The sequence below is a fragment of the Oryctolagus cuniculus genome, chromosome 14 (assembly GCF_964237555.1).
Source record: "Oryctolagus cuniculus chromosome 14, mOryCun1.1, whole genome shotgun sequence".
Taxonomy (NCBI): Eukaryota; Metazoa; Chordata; class Mammalia; order Lagomorpha; family Leporidae; genus Oryctolagus; species Oryctolagus cuniculus.
The window spans coordinates 46,430,214-46,448,127 of NC_091445.1; the positions used below are offsets into that span (position 1 = coordinate 46,430,214).

Consider the following 17,914-nt stretch of genomic DNA (forward strand, 5'->3'; position numbering starts at 1 on the left):
CAGCTTCACTACAAATACATGAGTAATGTTTTGCATTAAGATGTTATGATGGCTAAGATGTCACTAAGCAATGTGAATCTTTTCAGCTCTATTATGCTCTCATGACACTGCTATTGAGCATGTATGCAGTCCAAGGTGGGCTGAACTGTTATGTGGTGCATGACTGTATCTCCATGTAAATCCAGAGATAGCATGACTTACCCAGAGGTTTTAGCCAACTAAGGCAACTTGTCCCAAGTTATAATCCTTCACATCAGTCTTCTAAATAGAAGCCATTGCCAGCTATCTGTTCTTTTTTTTATTTATTTATTTTTTATTTTATTTTATTTTTTTACAGGCAGAGTGGACAGTGAGAGAGAGAGACTGAGAGAAAAGTCTTCCTTTGCTGTTGGTTCACCCCTCAATGGGTGCTGATCTGAAGCCAGAAGCCAGGTGCTTCTGGTCTCCCATGGGGTGCAGGGCCCAAGGACTTGGGCCATCCTCCACTGCCTTCCTGGGCCCCAGCAGAGAGCTGGACTGGAGAAGGAGCAACCGAGACAGAATCCGGTGCCCTGGGCCGGCGCCGTGGCTCAATAGGCTAATCCTCCACCTAGCGGCGCCGGCATACCGGGTTCTAGTCCCGGTCGGGGTGCCGGATTCTGTCCCGGTTGCTCCTCTTCCAGGCCAGCTCTCTGCTGTGGCCTGGGAGTGCAGTGGAGGATGGCCCAAGTGCTTGGGCCCTGCACCCCATGGGAGACCAGGAGAAGCACCTGGCTCCTGCCATCGGATCAGCACGGTGCGCTGGCTGCAGCGCGCCGCCCATGGCGGCCATTGAGGGTCAACCAAAGGCAAAGGAAGACCTTTCTCTGTCTTTCTCTCTCTCTCTCTCTCACTGTCCACTCTGCCTGTAAAAAAAAAAAAAAAAGAATCCGGTGCCCCAACCGGGACTAGAACCCGGGGTGCCGACGCCACAGGTGGAGGATTGGCCTAGTGAGCCATGGCGCCAGCCAGCTATCTGTTCTTGACCTCTGTCCTAGATTCCAGCAGAGGATGAAGATAATTTGTGATATTTACCCACTGTAATATTTTCTTTTTTTTTTTTTAAGATTTATTTATTTGAAAGGTGGAGTTAGAGGCAGAAAGAGAGAGAGAGTTCTTCTATCTGCTGGTTCACTCCGCAAATGGCTGTAACGGCTGGAGTTGGGCTGATCTGAAGCCAGGATCCAGAAGCTTCTTCTGGGTCTCCCACGTGGGTGCAGGAGCCCAAGGCCTTGGGCCATCTTCTACTGCTTTCCCAGGCCACAGCAGAGAGCTTGATTGGAAGAGGAGCAGCTGGGTCTCAAGCTGGTGCCCATATGGGATGCCGGCACAGCAGATGATGTCTTTATCGGCTAAGTCACAGCGTTGGCACCTGTAATGTTTTCAATTCTTGCTTCCATATATCCTGCCATGCTCATTGTGTTGTGAGTGAGCAGTCATACTCAGAAGTTGTCCCCTGTAATGACAAACAATGTGACAATGACTTCATGTGATGCTTTGGTTGGCCTGCTTTTTCCCGCCAACCCCGCCCCCATCTGGTAGATGGCCTTTGACATGAGAACTCTAATACTGACATGCAGTTATGCCCCCTGCAACATGCGTGAGGCATATGCTCATGAATGAACTAGCGATGTGACCTTTTATATAGCACTTAAGGTCTCAAACTATGGGATGATTACAGGGGAAATGTCATGTCGAATGTCACGCAGCCTGATCAGTATAGTGTACTTCATTTCCATCAAGGGGGAGCAAAGCATTTGTGTTGTAGCTGTGGATTCCCCTCCCTTTTAGCAATGCCTAGGGAAGAAAACACAAGGAAATTAAGTGAAGGAGGCCCAGCTGGATTTGGATGAGCACTAATCCCACCCAGTGGTATCCAAGCCAGGGCATGTGTGCCTCAGACAGCGGGTGCATACTAGAAATTTTGATAAATTTGGGGGAAGCCTTGACATTTTGATAAAGGTTCTGGATAGCCAGTTTCCATTTGTCTTTCTCTGAAAAGGGCTGCCTTGCAAATGTCCAAGAAGGGGCTCTGCCTTTCCCTTTTCTGTTTCTCTTTTCCAAATCTTATTTTTATTATGTTCTAAGGAACAGCGTGGTCCTCTTTATTCCAGTTCTTATTGTTGGCTTTATTTATGATGACTAAACATCAGGAAGGCCAAAAAATGAACAACCTCCATACTGTATTGCTGTCAGAGGAGTTTTTCTTTTCTTTTTTTTTTTTTTTTTTTGACATGCAGAATTATGACAGTGAGAGAGACAGAAAGGTCTTCCTTCCATTGGCTCACCCCCAACAAATGGCTGCTTCGGCTGTCGCACTGCGCTGATCCAAAGCCAGGAGCCAGGAGCCTCCTCCTGGTCTCCCATGTGGGTGCAGGGCCCAAGCACTTGGGCCATCCTCCACTGCCTTCCTGGGCCACAGCAGAGAGCTGGACTGGAAGAGGGGCAACCGGGACAGAATCCAGTGCCCCAACTGGGACTAGAACCCCGGTTGCCGGCGCCACAGGTGGAGGATTAGCCAAGTGAGCCGTGGTGCCGGCCAGAGGAGTTTCTTTTAATCTAGACACCAAAACTTGCCTATCCATCTCATTAAGGGATGCTTTCTAGACCAGGTCTTCAGCCCCTGTGTCCATACCAGAGTGTGGGGGTTTGATTTCTGGCTCTGGCTCCTGACTCCAGTTTTCTGCTAAAAAAGCACACTCTGAGAGGTTGTGATATGGCTCAAGTATTTGGGTTCCTGCTACCCTTGTGGGAGATCTGTATTGATTTCCAGGCTTCTGCCTGGAACTCTCCTGTCCGCTGTAGGCATCTGAATTTTGAATTAGCAGGTGATAGCTTTCTCTGTCTCTCTCAAATAGGCAAATTGAAAAAAAAATTTCTAAAAAGATACATCAAGATGTTACATTTTAATTATTAATTTCTAAAACTTATTACATTTTAAATTATTTTGACCAATTGTGGACTAATGTTATGGGTTTCTTTTTTAATTTTTTTAATATTTAAAATTTTTTTTTTTGACAGGCAGAGTTAGACAATGAGAGAGAGAGACAGAGAGAAAGGTCTTCCTTCCGTTGGTTCATACCCCAAATGGCTGCTATGGCCGGCGCACTGCACCAATCCAAAGCCAGGAGCCAGGTGCTTCTTCCCGGTCTCCCATGCAGATGCAGGAGCCCAAGCACTTGGGCCATCCTCCACTGCCTTCCTGGGCCCCAGCAGAGAGCTGGACTGGAAGAGGAGCAACCGGGACAGAATCCGGCGCCCCGACCAGGACTAGAACCCGGGGTGCCGGTGCCACAGGCAGAGGATTAGCCTAGTGAACCGCGGCGCTGGCCTAATGTTATGGGTTTCTAAAACCCCTTCCCCTTAGATTTTAACACAGAGTTGTATGAACACAGTGACTTGCACATAATATAAATTTAAACTTATCTGCCTGTGTTAAATCACTGCTGATATGGTAATCAACAGAAGACATTCAAACGTAAAAACATATCACCTATGGTAAATTATACAGGAAAATGAAACACAAGCATGACTTCAAGGAAAAATGGGATAATCTAAAGTTTGACTATTTATTTATTTATTTATTTGACAGGTAGAGTTATAGACAGTGAGAGAGAGAGAGAGAAAGATCTTCTTTCCATTGGTTCGTCCCACAGATGGTCACTACGGCCGGCGCGCTGGGCTGATCCGAAGCCAGGAGCCAGGTGCTTCCTCCTGGTCTCCCATGCAGGTGCAGGGGCTCAAGCACTTGGACCATCCTCCACTGCCTTCCCGGGCCACAGCAAAGAGCTGGACTGCAAGAGGAGCAACTGGGACTAGAACCGGCGCCATATGGGATGCCAGCGCCTCAGGCGGAGGATTAACCATGTGAGCCATGGAACCAGCCCCAAGTTTCTGACTTTTATGAAAGAGCTTATTAATATATTTTCAAAACTGGTGATGGTAGATTAAGTTGCTCTAGTATTTAAATTAATTGTTCTACTTCAAAGTATTATAGTTTAAATATATGCGAAGATTATGTTCTTTGCAACAACTTAAAGAATTAAAATTTTGAGATGTCAACTTAAAAAGTGTTATGTAATCCAGTTTGAGGACCTAAACTACTTGATAACAGCTATTAAAGTTGCTGTAAGAAGCCTTATAGTAATATACTAGATGCATTTTTCCTCAGTTATGTGGGGAGCAATTCGGACTAGACTGTTACTCGAATTAAGACTTATTCTATGCATCTGCTCTCCCACAATATGGCGCTGGGAGAGGAGGAAACAGCTTCTACACAGCTGCCTCCAGTTCAACCAATAAACAGCAGGACCTGCTCCTGATTGGAGGAGAGCAGCGTACTCGGCGTGTGGGTAGCAGAGTTGGGATTGGTGGAAGAGGACTATAAAGGAGGAGAGAGACAACATGCACCAGGAACATCTATCTGAAGGAACACCTGAGCAGCCCCCGAGAGAGCCGGCCGGCAGTGTGCTGCTCCCCCGCGGAAGTGGGGAAAGTGGCAGGTGGAACCGCCCTTCCACGGAGGTGGAAGGGTCGGTAGCCAACCCGGGAAGAACCAGCAGCAAACCCGGGGAGGGCCGAGCAGACAAAACAGTGCAGGGTCCTGTGTTGTTCCTCCACGAAGACGGGGAGCGACATAATGGTGCCGTGACTCGGATAGGAAACCTAGGCAGGGTTTAGTGTCGTTCCTCCACGAAGAGGGGGAGTGACAAGTTAATTCTCTGCTTTTAGTTTAATGGTATCTTTAAAATTATTCTTTTTTTTTTTTTGACAGGCAGAGTGGACAGTGAGAGAGAGAGACGGAGAGAAAGGTCTTCCTTTGCCGTTGGTTCCCCCTCCAATGGCCGCTGCGGCCGGCACGCTGTGGCCGGCACACCGCGCCTATCAGAAGGCAGGAGCCAGGTACTTCTCCTGGTCTCCCATGGATGCAGGGCCCAAGCACTTGGGCCATCCTCCACTGCACTCCTGGCCACAGCAGAGAGCTGGCCTGGAAGAGAGGCAACCGGGAAAGAATCAGGCGCCTCGACCGGGACTGGAACCTGGTGTGCCGGCGCCGCTAGGCGGAGGATTAGCCTACTGAGTCGCGGCACTGGCCTAAAATTATTCTTAGGAATGTTTAGTTCTATAAGGATGGAGGCCTTGAATCCTTTTAAATGTTGATGGACAGGTGCTAATAAAGATGAATATGTGAAGATACAGCTGAGAAAAGAGTTCCAGGAAGTCTTCAAAAAGTTCATGGAAAATGGGAATCATGAAAATTGTGTGATTCCAATTTATTTTGAAGCCAAATAAACTTATCCTTTGATTTCACTTTCTATGAACTCTTTAAAGTCCCCTCATGTGGATAGGCAAAAGCCCTGGGGGAGGTAAGAGTAGTAGAGATAGAACACACAGGGTAAATATGAACTAGCTTCAAACAGGAAAAGGTGAGCTTGGCCCTCTGCCTCCTGGGGGAAGAAGTTAGAATAGAAATGGGCAGAACTGGTGATGGTGATGGTGGTGAAACAGAGCAGAACAGTGCTTAGCTAATACAAATCAAATCACAGCATCTTTCTTTGTGAAAAGAGAAGTGATTTGATTTTTTTTTTTTTTGATGAGGGTGAAGAAGGCAGGTGTTGAGTGGTTAAGGTTTTGAACTATTTCCTTTAGAATGACAGAGGAATTGCAAACCAAGATCTACCAAAAAATCATGAAATGGTACCAAGGATCAGATTGTGCCCTTACTATGGCTGTTTTTCTGTACTTCGTAAATTGGACTGACTCTTTTGACAATTCATTTTTACTTCGTTTTGCTTGTTGGCAAGCATCTTGCAGGATTGCATTTCTTTTTTCCTTTTTTTTTTTTTTTTTGACAGGCAGAGTGGACAGTGAGAGAGAGAGAGAGACAGAGAGAAAGGTCTTCCTTTGCCGTTGGTTCACCCTCCAATGGCCGCCGCAGCCGGCGCGCTGCAGCCGGCGCACCGCGCTGATCCGGTGGCAGGAGCCAGGAGCCAGGTGCTTTTCCTGGTCTCCCATGGGGTGCAGGGCCCAAGCACCTGGGCCATCCTCCACTGCACTCCCTGGCCACAGCAGAGAGCTGGACTGGAAGAGGGGCAACCGGGACAGAATCCGGCGCCCCAACCGGGACTAGAACCCGGTGTGCTGGCGCCGCTAGGCGGAGGATTAGCCCAATGAGCCGCGGCGCCGGCCTGCATTTCTTTTTTCCAAACTGCTGACCTCCAGCCATTCTTACGGAAATTCTCTCAGGATTTATTTTTTAAAGATTTATTTATTTGAAAGTTACACAGAGAGAAGGAGGGGGAGTGGGGGAGAGAGAGAGAGAGAGAGAGAGAGATCGAGAGAGATTATTCTTCCATCTGCTGGTTCTCCCCAATTGGCTGCAACGGCTGGAGCTGTGCTGATCTGAAGCCAGGAACTTATTCTGAGGCTCCCATGTGGGTGCAGGGGCCCAAGGACTTGGGCCATCTTCTACTGCTTTCCCAGGCCATAGCGGAGAGCTGATCGGAAGTGGAGCAGCTGGGACTCGAACCAGCGCCCATATGGGATGCCGGCACTGCAGACAGCGGCTTTACCTGCTATGCCACAGTGTCGGCCCCTCTCAGGATTTATATAACTCCATCATTTCCACCTTCTCTCTATTCCAATGGGACATAAAAAAAACCTGGAAGTCTTGTTTGTGTGTGGTGTATGTTCTTTACTGGCTTCTGTGGGCTTTTCTTTCCCGGGGTCTGCATCAGTCTGTTTCGATGTGAGAACTGGAGAGACCTTGGGAGTTGCTGAATTGGATTTTGTGTTCAGATGTAACAGGAAAGGGCTGACAGCCTACAGGAAGGACCCAAGCAAACACCTAATGTGGCTGAGCATTGGCTGGTGCATTTCTGACTTCTACACAAGAGCTCATTTTCATACTTCAAAAAGTGGATGGTGGTAAAGAGCAAATGGCCGTGATATTTAAATTGTCTAAGATTTGAAAAGTCCAGCATGATGTACTCCAGACATTTCCTGCTGCCTTCCAGCCACTTGAACATGACCTTGCAATACCCTCGTCCTCTATTCTTTACCCTCTTTTCTTTGTACCCCTTTCTTCTGATCCATTCTGTATGCTGAGGATTCACAATAGAGTATTACAAAAAATAAAGCAGGTAAAAATATAGCTTATTCATCCCTTTGGGGCTCAGACACAAAAACCTTTTCTGCGGGGTTGGATTAACAATCTTTATGAGTTTTTTCTTTTAATTAAACAAGTTGTACCCAGTATGATTTTTTGAAAATGAAAATATCTAATGTGCATTTATCACTTGTATTACATCTACTGTGTGATAAATGCTTACAAGTATTACACTTGACTCCTTGCAATGTTGATAATACCAATGGGGATTCATGGTATATAATGACTCCAGATATGGATCTATTGATCTGTTCATAATAACCCACTAATCATAATAATCCACTCTTAGAGAAACCCGAGGAGTCCTGTTACCTTTATCCACAGGCATTTCAAGTGAAAAGTAGGTTTAATTTAAAAATGGGCTATTTCATCAGCTTGCATCTGCAAAATGTGGGTCAACCCCTAGCTCCAACTCCCTAAAGGAAAGGAGCCTAATGCTAGGAGCCTCAGCCTTGGAGAGGGCTTTGTAATAGGAGAGGAGAGATACTCCTTTGCACCCTGGGACCAACTTTCTGAGAGGGAGGCACCTTCTCCAGCTCTTCCCTTTTCTCACTTCTTTTGTGTTCTCTGGACTTGGAATTAAACCTATTTCTCTCTTCCCTCTCCTGTCTTTCTCTTTCACTTCTTCCCTATCTTTCTCTAACATATGACCGAGTGGGTGCAAACCAAAAGCCTGATTCCTCAGTGCAGGAAATGTAACTTAATTTATTTTTCTTTAATGGAATTTGAGTTCTATTATAAGCAGTCATTCTAGCAGGCAGTAAAACCTTTATCTAAGCCAATTTAGACTCTCACATACCCTTCACATTTTAAATGGATCTGACCTCATTTCCAAGGAGTATTTTATGGTGTTTCTGCCAGGTGGATTGGGAGGAAGTCTGTCTGTCACCACCATCAGTGCACAGTATTGTCAGCTGAGGACACTCATTTCTGGAGGCATGTTGGGCTTTCACTTATTCAGATCACTGTCCTGGTGGGTTCTCTGGCTATCAGAGTCCAAATCTCAGCCAAGCACGGCTGCAGAAAGATCCACTCCTGCTTCCAGCAAGGGCAGTGAAGACTGACCTATGATTCATGGCATAACCATCCCTCCTTCTCTGCACTGGGGCAAGGGCCAGTCAAACCCATGGGTGCTGTTGCTTGCCCAGAACCTCTGGTGTCCAAGCCCATTTGTCCTCCTTTAGGATAGGAAGTAGAGGGTGGCAGGGTACCGGTTCCTTCTCAGACACCTGCCAGCTTCAAATCCTCCTTGTTGTCTCTGAATCTTTCCACTTGCCTGAGCAAACTTCATCTCATCTTCAAGACAGAACACATAGCTTCTGGCTGATATGAAGATGACTTTCCAGTGTTAGATCTACACGGAGGCTTTTGAAACTAATGGTGAGGACAGCAGCCCACCTCCTGCCCTTTTTATCCCATTGTTGGATTTGGTGGCTCTCCACAGCTGGGACTTCTCATCAGCTGGTACTTAATATTTTCTTTTAAAATGTATTTGTTCACTGATTTCTTCCAACTAGAATGTAGAACAGATAATGATTGGGTCTCCTTTGCTGAATGCTTTATTTTCAGCACTCAGGACAGGGTCTTACATATACATGATTCTTAGTAAATATTTGCTGAGAAAAATAATGGGTGAATAAGTGAGTGAAGTGGAGCTGCTTGTCATTTGGGTTATTTTTTTTGAGCTATTAGGAATGACCTATTTGGGGAAAAATCTATAGGGGCACAGATTCCAGTTAAGAAAAATGAAAAAATGAGTATACTTTAAAAAAATTCATGGAAGGGGCCAGCGCCATGGCTCACTTGGCTAATCCTCCGCCTGCGGTGCTGGCATCCCATATGAGCACTGGGTTTTAGTCCCGGTTACTCCTCTTCCAGTCCAGCTCTCTGCTGTGGCCCGGGAGTGCAGTGGAGGATGGCCCAAGTATTTGGGCTCCTGCACCCACGTGGGAGACCAGGAGGAAGCACCTGGCTCCTGGCTTCGCATCGGCGCAGTACACTGGCTGTAGTGGCCATCTGGGGGGGTGAACCAACAGAAGGAAGACCTTTCTCTCTGTCTCTCTCACTGTCTAACTCTGCCTGTCAAAAAAAAAAAAGTCTTTTTTTAAAAAAAAGTCTTTTAAAAAAATTCATGGAAAATGAGATTAAAGACAAATTTATTTTGTGAAAAATCTTTGAAATACAGGCATAGTTTTTTTTTCATAACACATTTTCCATGAACATTTTTAAGTGCCCTCATATCTCATGTTTTCCCCTTACACATAGACATGAAGTGATAAGTATACAATTTGTAAGCATTTTTTTTTAATTGACAACGGTGTTGATGTTTTCCTAAAGATAGGAGAGTCTTTCCTGGTAGGTGGATTTCATTTCCTGACGTGTGGGCAGAGGAACTCCGTGGTGATTTGGAACCTAGAGATTCTTCTTAAAAATCTTTTCTCCCACTCATGCTCATGAGTTCTAGCCCAAATCTCTGCAAAGGCCTTGTTTACATTCTTCTTAGATATTCCTTATATAGCTGTTTTCAAAACCGCTGTGGAATGCAACAAATCATAAAAATGAAGACACTAGTGGGAAATTGACTTTAAGTTCATAGTGTTGCTTTTTTTTTCCCCAACCAAAATTCAAGATAGATAGATTTATTTTGAAGGAAATAACCTTTTTTTTCTAAGCTGTTTTGTTCTAAATAGGACCGTGGTTCCTATTTTTTCACTGTAAATCTGAACTAAGTATTAAAGAACACAAATATTTTGAGAATGTTTCCCTGGCTAACCAGTATACTTGAATCTCTAGTTGAAGGTAGAAGACATCAAGTTAATCCATTGGGGAAAACCATAAGAATCCATGATGTCTAAGGATTGATGTAAATTCTTACGGTAGCAGAGAAGAAAAATTTGGATCTTTCTCTGAGTGTAAGCACAACTTGCTAAAAGACTACAAGCAGCAGTAAGATTAACATTTCAAGTCATAGATTTATTCTTGATGCTAAATGTTTATCTTCACATCATATCTTTGTTGTCACTTAAAAATACTAGCCGTAACGGACCCACCTCTACCATCTCAACCAATGGAGGTTGAAGGTGTGGCTCGCTTTTGAAGATTCTGGGGTATTTGAAGTCTTATTGCTAAATTTTTTTTTTTTTTGCTTTGCATATAATTTAAGCTCTCATCAAATGTTCCTGTTCTGCTAACTCCCAGTTCAGATGTTTCTCATTTTATGCAGTTGTGTTCCCTTGAAAATGCAACTAAACTAGATCATCCTTTAAATGTACTGAAAGTCCTGGCAGTAATAAATCATGAAAGATGATATCTTCTCCAAACTGAATCACTACTTCTAATGTATCTGACTTTTAAATTTGAATTCCCTGAGGTTTGTCTTAAAGCTTGGCTCTGAGCCAAACTGCCATTAGGAGATTGGGTGAGTGACTCCAATCCACTCTGTGTAATTGCCCCCCTGGCTTATAAATGGTCCCAACAAAAGGGCAAGGCACATTTTTATATAATTTTGTAGACACAAGAAGATACAGTATGGAAATTTTATTACAATATCTACTTTACATTAGCTGTTACTGCTTATGCACATGTAAAGAAAAGAAATAATGTTAAGTGTAATGAAATAGAGAAGTAAACCATATTTATAGCCTTTTGGTATTTTTTCCATTGTTGAGAAAGCATCATTAGGGAATCATTGGGTTATGTGGCCACAGAATCATGACACTGTGACCATATGTATGATGTATGCTTGGAGGCGACGTGTCTCATCCCTTTTCCATACATGCTGCCAAATGGAGCAATTTATCAACCAGACATGCCAAGGGCTGGTCGAAGGGATACATTATAGTCTTATGTTTTTATTCCTGCCTTATGATTTTGTGGCTCATAAAAGAATGTAGACTTAGTAAAAATTTCAACTCACTATAGATGCAAAGTTGCCAGTACAACTGTCCGTACTTGGCGGGGGTGGTTGGGTGGTTAGTTGAGAAGGTTAGCATCTCCTGTTCCCTTGGAACTTAGAAAAACACTTTCCTCCTAAGAATCAAACTTTGAAATCAGCTCATGTGACATTACAATATTATGCAGAAGATTCTTAAAACAGACACAATGCCTTTTACGAACCTCTAACTCAGTGAAAACTTTTTCATTAAATGTAGTAACACCATTACTTTGAGTGGACATTGTGTCCACTAGGAAGCTTGGATTGAGAGGCCCATGGCAAACATGGCACTCCCTAGCAAAGCACTATCTAGAGAAAGCTTAAATTTATCCAAGAAACTGAAATGCTAAAGATTCACCTTGATGTCACTGTTCTTGTGCTAGAGATGAGATATTTCCAGAGATTTGAGAGGCACTAGGCATTTCCAGTTAATCTTAATCACCCTTTTCTGATTCCAAATTCACCAGAATGCATATTAAAATAGCACTTTGTTTCTCTTACAGGTACACAGGGCATTTCTGTTTAGAGAGTCAATGGATCTTGACAAGTCCGTGGACATATATTTGACTTATGTACCTGATTACTATGAATTTCTATCTGAAAAACAATAGATCTCATGTCAAGCATACAGAAAAAAAAAAGAAAACCTAGTTTTCTTTGTGCAGTCAATGAGTGTTTATTAGGCACCCACTGCTGGCTAATGCCACTCTGCAAGACCTCTTGGGAGAGAACAGAGGATGCCCCATTGGCTCAGGGCCAGTTTCCACTAGGAAATATTGACAAGCCTTTTTCTCTGTTCCCTCCCCAGCTGAGCCTTTCTCAGAGTTTGATGCGGTGCTGTTGTTGCCAGATGCTCATTTAACTTCTGAAAAGCTTTAATAAATTTTACTAGCTTCCTGGGTGGTAAAAATGAGAGAGAAAATTGAGCTCTACTTTGCAGATGAAGACTTTAATTGCACCCTACCTTTCATTATCTCTCCTGAGGCTATGTCTTTGGTGGCAGGATCCTGGATGTGGGGAGAAGCCCCTTAGCACACAGCAGACTTTTCAGTAATAATTAGTCTGAAAGTCTTGGGGGGGTGCATTTTGGAGCTGGAAGGAGCCCGAGACATAGTCTTGGATAGCAGGAAACCAAGATCTGAAAAAGTTAAGTCACTTGGCCCAAAACATGTGACCTGATTTTATTTGCTTTCTGTGACTAGCTTTTAACAGTTACAAAGTCATTCCAGTACTCCACAAATTTAAATGTGTTGCTAGGATAGACATTTGACCTGTGGTTATGATGACAGCCAGCGTGCCTGCATTCCATATCAGAGTGACTGGGTTTGAGTCTCAGCTCTACTTTCCATTCTAGCTTTCTGTGAATGCCACGCCGGGAAGCAGCAGGCGTGGCTCAAGTGCTTGTGTCCCTGCCACCCTCATGGGTGGCTTGGATTGGATTCCCAGGCCCAGGCATTTTGGGAGTGAACCAATGGATGGGTGCTCTCTGTTTGTTCCCTTTTGTCTTTTTGCCTCTAAAATAAATACATGAACAAATAATTTAAATGTATTCCCAGCCATACTACTTTTTTTGTTGATATATATAACCTTAATTTGGCCATTTCAAAATGAAAGCCATTCTAATGAAAGTGCATTTGGACAGGAATATGCAAGCATTCATGGTTTCCTTTTAGTCCACCAGTACAATGAAGCAACACTGATGACAATATAAACTTTTAATCACATCAGACTTTTTAGATCAGAGCAGTTGTGAAATATGGAGAGATGATCACCTGACATGATCATAATGCTTGCACACATCATAGTAGCAACTTTTTATTCAATACTGGATATACATTAAGCAATGCCACTAAATGATTATGAACTATCTTCCAAGGAATTCTCTCACCAACTATCCCCATGTTTCTGATGAGGATAGGATATTTTGACAACTTTTCTAGTTCCTCACATGTGTCAACAAAGACATTGAGACCAAGGTGTGTCCTGCATGAAACCTGGGTTCACAGTTGTCAAGCTTGAAAAATTGTCCTAAGTGACACCCATTCCTCTTTGCTTTGCTTTGCTGATGGCAGCAACTCATTACAAATATTATCTTTGTTTTGTAAAAAAAAGAAAAATGAAAAAACTCCAATGTCTCTGCTTCTGAAAGTCGCTTTTTTCCCCAAAGGCATGTTGTATCATTTTAAAAATCATTGTCCTTTATGTTAGTTTTATTATTTTAATATCTTTAATTCTATGGAATTTTGTCATATTCATAATTAAATAAATTCACTGAATATAGGAATAGCTTTTTATACTTTGATGTCCCTACTCCTAACACTGTACTGTATAAATAATAAGCATCAAATAAATATTTTTGATGGATTTGATTAATTCCAAGATGAAAGCAGTGGTAAGCAGAGAAAGTGTGTTTCTTTGTAGGAAACTGTCAGCTTTGTATAAAGGGCCAGAGGTGTCAGGAAAGCACTATGGCTGGGATTGTGCAAAGAACCAAAAGTTACCACAAGGTCAGTTTTGCTCTCGGTCTGCTGCTGAGTGGGTTTGTAGGTGAGTTTTTTTTTACCGTGACCAACCATTCCAGCTTTGCTGGGACTAATGAGTTTCCCACAATGCAACAAGTCAGCGTGAGTTGGCAATTCTAGAAAGTATGTGCCTCTGGTCGACAGGGCTGTGTTTTGCTATCTTTATGGGGGTTTATTCTTTCTACATCTTTAAACCCACCCACTCAACCAACCAACAAATGTCTGGGTGTCTGAAAGATGGGTCGGAGCCTATTATTGCTGAAGTATTGTACATTTCCCACCATAAATGTTAGACTTAAACAGCCAATTTTATCTTGGAAGACCTAATGGTATTTTGGAGGTCATTATCATCAACGCTTATCTGCGACATGCCAATAGGGCTCCTGGGCCTGTTCACGCTGAAGATCTCCTTTGAAGTCCTGGAGAGCTTTACCCGCTGAGCTGCTATTGAGGGTACAGAGAGGAATAAAAGCTATTTATTAACATGCACTACAGGTCCAAGAGAGCCATATCAAAAGCTCACACACCAGGCTATTTAATTTGTTGGCCTGCTCAGGAGAAAGATACCTGCTGGGCAGGGTGGGTTTGAAGAATCAGATAGGAAGATGTATAAATGAGTATAATTCACACTATTATTTCTTGGCTGTGTTCACACATAGATGCGAAATTTTTTCTACCCTAGAGCTGGCATGTATCTCTCGCCACTTTCTCTGAGCTGGTATCCTGGCAGTTGAAACTTGGTGGAGAAAAATCATGCAGTTGGACTGACTAGTTTTTGACCTTCAAGTTATTTTAAGACTTCTTTTGGCATTGCCTGGTGGTCCCGTTGTGTTTCTTCAGTAGGTACTCTTTCCTGTCTGCTGAGGTTGCTCTTTCAAACCTTCCTCTTATCCCTCAGCACATGACCTTGGAGATTAAAAACAAAAGTCAGCAACTGTAATCCTGTTACCTCTGATCAACAGCTGTAACAATCCACATCTACCTTCACCTGCTTGTGTCTTCTCTGCTCAGTTATAGGGGAGTCATTCTTCCTCTGAGACTGATCATCATCTCTTGTGTGTTTTATGCACTTCCATGTGCCATCCAGGCAGCTTCTGAATTGTCCCCATGTGATCCCTATCTTTTAGGATTCATGCCCGGTGCAAGCTCCTCACTTTGAATGTAGGCTGGACCTACTCAGTGGCTTCTATTGAGGAGCACATGGCACAGAGGCTGCGTTGCTCATTTTCAAGTTAGGATTGTTTCCATCTCTCCCACCTGCTTGCTCGGAGGAAGTGCCTACCTTACTGGGAGCTGCCTCATAGAGAGTGCCCCTTAGAGGAGCTGAGGGCAACCACGAGCCGATGGGATCAGTAAATGGAGTTAGTTGGTTTGACAGCCCATGAGGCACTGCCTCCTGCCAATGAGCATTTGGCCAGGTTGGGTGTGAATCCTTCATGAGATCATGGTTTATATCCTGGTTAGCTCCAGTTTATATCCTGGTTGGTATCATCTGATGCCTTGATTGCGTCCTGGGAGGAATCTGAGCCTTTAGACCCATCTAAGCTGCACTCAAATTCCTGACACACAGATGTGTGAGATGATAAATATTGACTGAAATCCAGTTTCATGAAAATTTTTTAAATTTTTATTTTATCTGAAAGGCAAAGTTAGAGAGAGAGAGAGAGAGAGAGAGATCCTCCATCTGTTGGTTCTTTCCCCCAAATGGCTACAATGGATTGGGCTGAGTCAGGCTGAAGCCAGGAGCCAGAAGCTTCTTCCAAGTCTCCCACTTAGGTGGCGGGAATCCAAGCTCTTGTGCCATCGTCAGCTTCTTTCCCAAGCTCATTTGCAGGGAACTCATAGGAAGTGGAGCAACTGGAACTCAAACCAGTGCTTATATGGAATGCTGGCGTTGCAGGCAGTGGCTTTACCTGCTATGCCACAATGCCAGCCCGCTAAGTTTTTTTTTTTTTTTTTTTAACACAGCCATATATAAATTGACACATTAAAGTATTTTTATTTCCACACTTGCCCCTTGATTCAGAATAAATATATGCAGAAATACAACTTGACTAACAAAAATATGGTGTGAGTCACAAATGTGAATGTGATATTATATAATTTTCTATGACCAAATTAAAAGAAATGAAAAGAAACAAAAAAATTCAATTTTAATAATATCTTTCTTACTATGGCAAAGCCAAGTCATTTAATATACAGTATGATTGAAGAGATATTTTAGATACATGGTTTGTGGGCTTGGTTTTTGAAGCTCAGGGCTCATGTTACATGTACAAGGCAGTCCCATTCAGACTGGCCACTCAGTGAGTACATGGGGTAGGGGTTAGCCCATTGGACAGCTCAGGTTGAAAATGAAACACACTTTGGTAACACAGCAAAATAACACAAAGCTACATTTTTCTCCAAATACTGATTTTTTTAATCTTTTAAAAGAGTTTCCTATGGTAATTCTTTTTTTTTTTTTTTTGACAGGCAGAGTGGACAATGAGAGAGAGAGACAGAGAGAAAGGTCTTCCTTTGCTGTTGGTTCACCCTCCAATGGCTGCCGCGCTGCAGCCGGCGCACCGCGCTGATCCGATGGCAAGAGCCAGGTACTTATCCTGGTCTCCCATGGGGTGCAGGGCCCAAGTACTTGGGCCATCCTCCACTGCACTCCCTGAACACAGCAGAGAGCTGGCCCGGAAGAGGGGCAACCAGGACAGAATCCAGTGCCCCGACCGGGACTAGAACCCGGTGTGCCGGCGCCGCAAGGTGGAGGATTAGCCTAGTGAGCCGCGGTGCCAGCAGTAATTCTACCATCAGTGAAAGTTCATTTTCCTGGCCTCCCCGAGGTGCTTGCTGTCTGGCCATGGAGGAAGCACACTGCTCTGTGCCAAGGGAAAGCTCGTTCCCCTACTTGCACTATGTTCCCAGGTGACTGGCATCCCTGAAGGGCCTCCTCTTGTGGATGTGCGGGTTTCCCACCACAGTCACTGCTGTTGTAGCTCCTCCACACTTGCTCGCTTAGCACGTGTGTCCTCTGTTGTTGGGTGTCGGTGGCTGCCTTCCCCAGCTCTGCAAATTCCTGACACTTGGAAGAATCCTCCACTGGCCTCTGGTACGGTTCAGTTATTTCAGTTCAAATTTCTCCCGACAGCGCTGAGAAGTGGGGCCATGATTAGGTCATGAGTGGATTAAAGGAATTATCTTGGGAATAGCCTAATTAGTAAAAGGGGGAAGTTCAGTGCTTCTCTCTCTCTCTCTCTTACAGGTACTCTTTTGGCACATGATACCTTTCATCATGTTATGACACAGCAAGAAGACCCATGCCAGGGGTAGCTCCTTGGTCTTGGACTTACCCACGTCCAGAACCGCACGTGCAATAAACTTCTGCTTATTCACTCACTCTGGTATTCTACAGCAGCAGCAGCAGCAGCAGCAGCAGCAGCAGCAAATAGACAGTGACAGGCTCCGTGCTAGGGCTGTCCACCTGGTACCTGGGCTGTGGGGTCTACTCACCTCACACCTTTGTGATCTTAGCGGGCATGCCAGTTCCTAATTTTCAGTTATTTTCCTCCAGAGGATGTAAGAGGAACCTTCTGGGCCTCTACCTGCCTCATAGGAAATGAGGGAGTCTGGAATGTTGAGTGAGGATCCTCCATCCTTCTCCCTTTCCTTTCTCCTGTTCCTGTTCTGTACTCCATGATGGGTGAGGCATTCTGTGAAGCTGCCTCCCCTAAGATTTCTGTCTTGAAATTCCTAAAGAAATATTGGGGACTTCTGTGTCATACCCCTCACTGTCATTAGCCTGGATGGTAACCATGCCTCGTTTTCCTCCACCTGCATGGACAGTCAACTCTTTGTGATTTGTCTCCTCTTTCCAGGATCTTAAATACATCAAAAGCGAAGCCTAAGGAAACGATAAACCCAAAGGGATGGGCAATGTTAATAATCCCTTCCCTGGTATTAAGAGGTATCCCTCAATCTTCCCTATCCCACTATCCCACTGAGAGCTGTGGCTGCCTACTTCTGTCTTCAACTTAGTTTGAGAACAATACCTTTTCTCTCTAGCTCCAAGCTTTTGCTAGTTCAAAGGCGCTTTGGCCTCAGAAACATCTATTCCCCACTCAAACTCACCTCTTGTTCTACACTGGACTGACCTCAAAAAAATGCCATTGATCTAGAGCAAGAAGAGAAAAATATTCATTAAAAATATGTGAAAAAAAATCTCTAGTCTCAGAATCAGCCCTTAAGGCATTCGGATCTGGCTAAAAAAGCCCATGAGAGTAT

General features: G+C 44.1%; 1 long non-coding RNA gene across 1 annotated transcript; it reads right to left on the reverse strand.

The window, feature by feature from the left end:
* Nucleotides 1-8,863: 8,863 nt before the first annotated feature.
* On the reverse strand, nucleotides 8,864-17,618 carry LOC127492759 (uncharacterized). The gene is made up of 3 exons (XR_007922498.2): nucleotides 16,984-17,618; nucleotides 11,479-11,717; nucleotides 8,864-9,719 (listed from the first exon to the last, which is right to left on the reverse strand). It is a non-coding gene; the product is annotated as an uncharacterized lncRNA (long non-coding RNA).
* Between the last annotated feature and the right edge of the window lie 296 nt (nucleotides 17,619-17,914).